The following is a 6774-nucleotide window of genomic DNA, read 5'->3' as shown; positions in this document are numbered from 1 at the left end:
TCCCTGTGCTATATAGTAGGTCCTTGTTGGTTATCTATTTTACATATATTAGTCTGTTTATGCTAATCCCAGACTTACAATTTATCCCTCTTTCTCTCTTTCCCCTTTGGTGAACTTAAGTTTGTGTTCTATGTCTGTCGGTGTATTTCATGTTTTGTATTTATGTGCAAATCAAAACTATACCAAGGTATCACCTCACACTGGTCACAAGGGCCATTATCAAGAAGTCTACAAAGAATAAATGCTGAAAAGGGTGTGGAGAAAAATAGAACCCTCCTACAATGTTGGTGGGAATGAAAATTGGTACAGTCATTATGGAGAACAGAATGGAGGTTCCTTAAAAAACTAAAAATAGAGCTACCATATAATCGTGCAATCCAACTCCTGGGCATATATCTGGAGAAAACAATAATTTGAAAAGTTACGTGTACCGCAAGACATGAAAGCAACCTAAATGTCTATCAACAGATGAATGTACAAAGAAGATGTGGTGTGTGTATATACATATATATATTCAGTGGACTATTACCCATAAAAGAGTGAAATGCTGTCATCACAGCAATGTGGACGGATCTAGAGATTATGCTAAGTGAAGTAAGCCAAAGACAAATATCATATATCACTTACATGTGGAATCTAAAAAACACACACAGAAATCATTTAAAACAAATAATCTTTCAACTCTAGAAGGTGGGAATGTGGTTATCCACTGCTGCGTAATGGGATCATCCCCAAACTTTGTGATGGAAAATAATAAATCATTGTACTTACTCACAGTTTTCTGGGTCAGCCAGTGACTCTTTTATTCTGAGCCAGCTTTGTTCATCTCTTTTGGCAGCTATCCTGGGGATGGATGCTCTAGGACAGTTTCCCTGTCAGCTGGAAGGTTGGGTAGTCTAGAGTCTTTCAGTGGGATGGCTTGCTTTTGTGTCAGAAGGCCTCTCTATTAGACTATGGTGGTGAAAAGGTTCCCATTAGCAAGAGAAGGAAAGGCCCTAAGAATAATCCCATTTTCACTCTCTGCTCACATCATATTTGGGCTTTCCTGGTGGCTCCGTGGTAAACAATCCACCTGCTAACACAGGAGACATGGGTTCAATCCCTGGGTGGGGAAGGAGCCCTGGAGAAGGAAATGGCAAGCCACTCCAGTATTCTCGCCTGGGAAGTACCTGGGACAGAGGAGGCTGGTGGGCTACAGTCATGGGGTCACAAAAGAGTTGGACACTACTTAGTGACTAAACAACACATCATGTTTGCTGGTGGCCTTTTGACCAAACCAAGTAAAAATAAAAACCCAAACCCCAAACAAACCAAGATTCAAGGAGTGAAGTAAAGATTGTCCCTCTTGATGGGAGGAACAGAAAAGTCATGTGGTAAAGGCGTGTTCTTATAAAAATGTGAGAAAATCACATCTATTTATTTGTAACTTAACATAGAGGGTTCTACAGTAAAAAGCTTCACTCTCCTCTGCTAGTAAATGTCAATGAACATATGTAAATGTTAAATAATCTATAGATTGATTCATGTTCTTGAAGAAAAAATAAGAAATATTGATTTAGGAGCTGTTTTTTTTTAAATGGAATGTTCAATTATAATTAGAGGTTAAGAAACACACTTCATCAAGAAAAACACAATAAAACATTAAAAAATTATCAATCGTTTGAGTAGAATAACCAGGGCAAGTTGATTGGGATAAAGAAAAAGCTAAATTCTAGTAATACAACATTGTAAATCAATTATATTTTCGTTTAAAAAAATGATGAAAAGGAAAAGTTAAACTCTCCATTAGCCTTAAGGCTAAGCCTTTTCAGCCCCACTAACCAGGACATTCACCATCTTTTAGTGTAATGAGAACAGGTCTCGTTTTTTTCTTTTCTCTGCTTATTCTCTTTGTTCCACTCTCTATGGGCTATGCCTTCATCCACACTCATTATATTATGATGACTCCCAATCTATATCTCCACATTTGATCCTCTTTTGTGTGACAAGACCTATTTAATTGATTGACTTCTTGATTATCTCTATAAGACTCTCCCCATAGGCACTGCAAACTTTGCATGTCCAAATCTTTACTCATTGCCATCTGCTAGAACCTCTTTCTCATATTGCCACCTCTGACCTAGTGAATGGTAACACCAAAAATTCATTCCATGTCTGAACTAGAGCCTGGAGAATTAGCTCAGGCTCTTCCTTCCCTTCCATCATTGTTGCCTTCCTATCAATCACCAAGTCAGTGGTTTTCGCTCCTTTAATACTTCTGGATTTCACCTCGTCCAGTTCCACTGCATCCTTCTTTCAGACTCCTCAGCTTCTCTCTCTGCTTCAATCCATCTAGAGCAATTGTCTTCAAACATAAACCTTATCACGTCATTCTAAAGCTTCCATTAAACAAATCCTCATGATCTACAGGATATGAGCCACCACCTCATCCTGGCATATGAATATCTTTGTAATCTGACCCTTCTTGCTCCATCCAAGGAAGGCTCTTTCTTGAATGAATCATGGCATCTCTCACTTCTTCATCCAAACTGATCCCCTGTTCTTACTGTTCTTCCTGATCCCTTCCTGTCTCTACCCTGGTTAACTCTTGCTCATTTTAAAGAATTCAAAAGCCATGTTACCTGAGAAGTATTCATAAGTGAACATTGGGCTTCAGTGGGTACAAGTGCCATCAATCATATCTCACAATTTTTAATTGGGGATTTACTTAGGTCATCTCTGTTGTTGATCTGTGTGATGTTAGCACTGAACCCAGCCCTTGACACACAGAAAGTTCTCAAAAGTTGAATGATTGTTGAGACTGAATGTATTGTTTAAATGAATGAGTGAGCAGATGAAAGATGTGAGAGAAGTAGAGTTATTATAGATAGGGTTGGCCACCTGTCCTGGCTACATCTCCATCAAATTCACATACATCGTGAAGTTATTTATGTTGAGCCTCAGTGTTGGGAGGAAGACACTTGGAGTTCAAGCCAAGATTCAGTTCAGGATAAGAGTAGGATCAGGTTGAAAATGGAAACAGCCCTGCTTCTGAAAATTTAGGGATCATTTATCAATTATTTCATAATTATTAAAGATGTGCCTCAATACAATTGTGGGGATTAATTTTCTTTATTGTTTGCTGCTTACTGGCAATCTTTGGATTCTCTCTAAACTCTGATCATCTTTGACCCTTGATATCACTGAATATTTTCTTAGAGATTTCAAGCTAGTTTTAAAATTTACCTAATTGAAGCAAATTTGGAATGTAAATTTAATGTAAATAATTGTTTTTTCAGACCCCAGTTTAAATCATTTTGCAATATCTGCTGTTTTAGATTACTCAGATCCATGCTTCTAGCATCTAACCATAGATAATGGAATTGAAGATGACTAGTAAATTGAAACTGATTCTCTGAATTTATAAGTAGTTGGGTGGTCAAGCAATTGATTTTCCTGGACTCTCATTTTGGAATATTCTGATTTGATGGAGAAACTGTTCTTTCTATAGATGAAGTTCTTTTGATTTGCATCTTTATGATACATCAAAAGTGGTGTTAAGAAGATACTTTATTATTGGTGTACATGTGTGTAGGAAAGTGGTCTTATATTAATTTAAGAATACCTACTCAGTGAAAAAAAGAGCCAGCCCACTAACATTTTGCCCTACTGTCTTTCTTTGCCAGAAACAATGGGCTCCTAGTCAACTTCCTTATTCTTCCCAGCATCCTATCATTCATCTTGAACCACCATATGCTTCATTCCTCCCTTTATTTTCAGGCAATTATTTTTCCTTCTATTTAATAAGAAAGTGAAGCTATTAGACCAAACACTTTGGACCTACACTCCTGAAATTGAAAAGCTTGTCAGCAACTGTACCCTTTCTTGTCTTTCTTTTTCCTCTCACAAATCAGGAGGAGGTTATCCTCTCTAAGGCCTGACCTGGCATCTTTGTCTAGAATCCATCTTTCTACTTCTGCATCAGCATTTAAACATACTCAAACCTGCCCCATCTTTCAACCTCACAATCCAGCCTACTCGTTGGACTCTCTCTCTCTCTCTTGCTCCAGAGCCAAATTTCTTGAAAGTGTTGTGTATATTCATTGTCTCCATTTCCTTCCTCTTCACCCACTTCCTACAACTCATTTCCTTCTGGATTCTGACCCATTTTTCTACGTAAACTTGTCAAGTTTACCAGTATCTTTGTCTCTAAATATAACAGGCTTGTGGAAATTTTTGTTTTATTGTCTTGAACACTCAACACTGCTAACCATTACTTGTCAGCAGAACAACTAGGCTAGGCACATGCTTGAAGTTCTTCCAAAACCAAGGAAATATTGAAGAAATTTAGCCTCAATGAACTTACCTAAATTCTTCCATCAGAGAAATTTAGAAGCCATTTTAATATTGATATATGTGTTGAATCATGCTTTATGAATGGGTAAATATATTGCATATAATGTTTAATTTTAATATGCATATATAAATACATATTTTAAATTTCCTATTAGAGAGAAAATACCATAATCTTTGAGTGTCTCTAAAAGCCCTGATCCAGCTCCCATGTCTTGGAACTCTCAGTTACTTTTGGGACACTACCGACTCCCAGCTTCTCATGCACATCTCTGATTGCTGTCTCTTCCTCTGCAGGGACTTGAAACTCCCTGTTCTCTTACTCTGCCCACATTCTCTGGATGAGCATCCATATCTAAGCTTCAGGGTTTGTTTGTGATGATGCTTCCCATATCTATATCTGGGAGTTAGACCTCTTTCCTAAATTCTTTATCATAGTCATATAAATATATATATATATATACGTATATATATATAATAATAATTATATATTCAACCACCCAGTGGAAGTCACTGCTCAGATAGATATCTTGGAGATGATTCAAGTTCAATGAGCCCTTGAATGATCTCAAGTTATCTCTCTACAACTTTCTCCTCTCTCACTGCTTGTTGTTTGAGTGAATGACACTATAGTCCAGACTGGAAACTCAGGATTCTGACCTAACTCCTTCTACTCCTTCACTGTCACAACCAATCAGCCATCAAGTCCGAGGACTCTGCTTCCTTTTACCCCTTGATTACGCTCAGGTCTCTCCACAGCCACTAACACAGTGTTCCAGACCACCATCTTTTCTCTTCCAAATTACCACAATAATCATCTTCTTGGTTTTCCTCCAGTCTATTTTTTCCAATTGAGAACCAGGATGATTTTTTTAAAGCAATGTGACCCTGTTTCTCTCTGTTTAAAATCACTACATTTAAGATGACTTAGAAATCCTGCTTGGGTATCTCCAGACAATTCAACACTCATTCAGCTCTTAAAAGAAATGAAGTATCAAGCCATGAAAAGACATGGAAAAACCACCTTACTTTTTTAGGACATTAGTAAGTGACTGAAGTGACTTAGCGCACAAGTGAAGTCAATATGAGAAGGCTGAATACTGGATTTTTCAAAATATGTGACATTATGGAAAAGGTGAAACTACAGAGACAGTAAAAAGATCAGCGTTGGCCAAGGGTTAGGATTGAACAGGCAGAACACAGAGGACTTTTAGGGCAATGAAACTATAATGGTGGAAACATGTCTACACATTTGTTCAAATCATAGAAGTATAACACCAAAAGTGAACCTGAATGTGACCTGTGGACAATGGGTGCTAATGTAGGTTCACGGACTGTAACAAATCTCCCCCTTTGGTGCAGGATGTTGACAGAGGGGGAGGCCTTGCATGTATGAGGACGGGGGTATTCGGGAACTCTGTGTTTGCTGCTTAATTTTGTTCTGAACCTAAAACTGCTTTAAAAAACCACAACCCTCCATTGTCTGGCTTTCTTATGCCTTTTCAAAATAATCTCTTCTTCATTCTGCCCTTGGAGTCTCTCTTTTTCTTTTTAATATGGAACTTCGCTTCTTTGAACTGGCCATGCTCTTGTCCGTTTCTGAGTCGGCAGACCTCTTCTAACTTTCCTTCTTCTCTTGTGGTCTTCTTGTCATTCTCCATCATTTATCAAACTTTATTGCTCTTGCATTTTCACTTGTCTGTCTTCTTTGCCAGATTCCAAGTTCTGAGTCCATTTTATTCACTGAAGTATCTCCAGTGTTGGGCATATAAAACACTAAATAAATGAATGGGGAATATATGGCTGGAACAATTTTATCTCATTCTTACCCAGACCTACCCTGGTTTTGTTTTCAACTCCTCTTAGCTCTTTGTAAGAACGCACTCTAAAAAAATAATAATCACAGGCCTAGATTACCAGATTTAATAAGGACAATGAAAGGTACAAGACAGTCAGATAAATTTGAGTTTCAGGCAAATAATGGATAATGTTTTAACATAAGTATGTGCCCTGATATGTAATATTTTTATAACATTTAATTTAATATTTATATAACATTTGGGGACATTTGTATTAAAAGTCTATTTGTTGTCTGGAATTCAAATATAATGGAGCTTCCTGTATTTTATCTGACAGTTTTACTCAGGTCCCAAGAACTATTTCCTGGTTACTGGAAACACTCATTTAAATGCAGATAACAGCATTGGGTACCTGCCTCCATGTTGAGTTCTCTTTAGTAAATTTCTGCAAAGAACTCCCCTTTTCTCTTTTCATTTTTCAGTGCTTACAGCAGAGCATTTCTATCTCTCATAAAGAAAGTTTTTGCCATTTACTAGCAGGAAAGAGTTTTGCTTTTAAGCTGTGGCCTTGTCTTTTGAAATGGTATTATTATACATGTAATTCACATGTCATCAGTTCAGTTCAATCACTCAATCGTGTTCA

This window comes from Cervus canadensis, chromosome 1 (genome assembly GCF_019320065.1).
Source record: "Cervus canadensis isolate Bull #8, Minnesota chromosome 1, ASM1932006v1, whole genome shotgun sequence".
Taxonomy (NCBI): Eukaryota; Metazoa; Chordata; class Mammalia; order Artiodactyla; family Cervidae; genus Cervus; species Cervus canadensis.
This window is presented reverse-complemented; position numbering follows the sequence as displayed.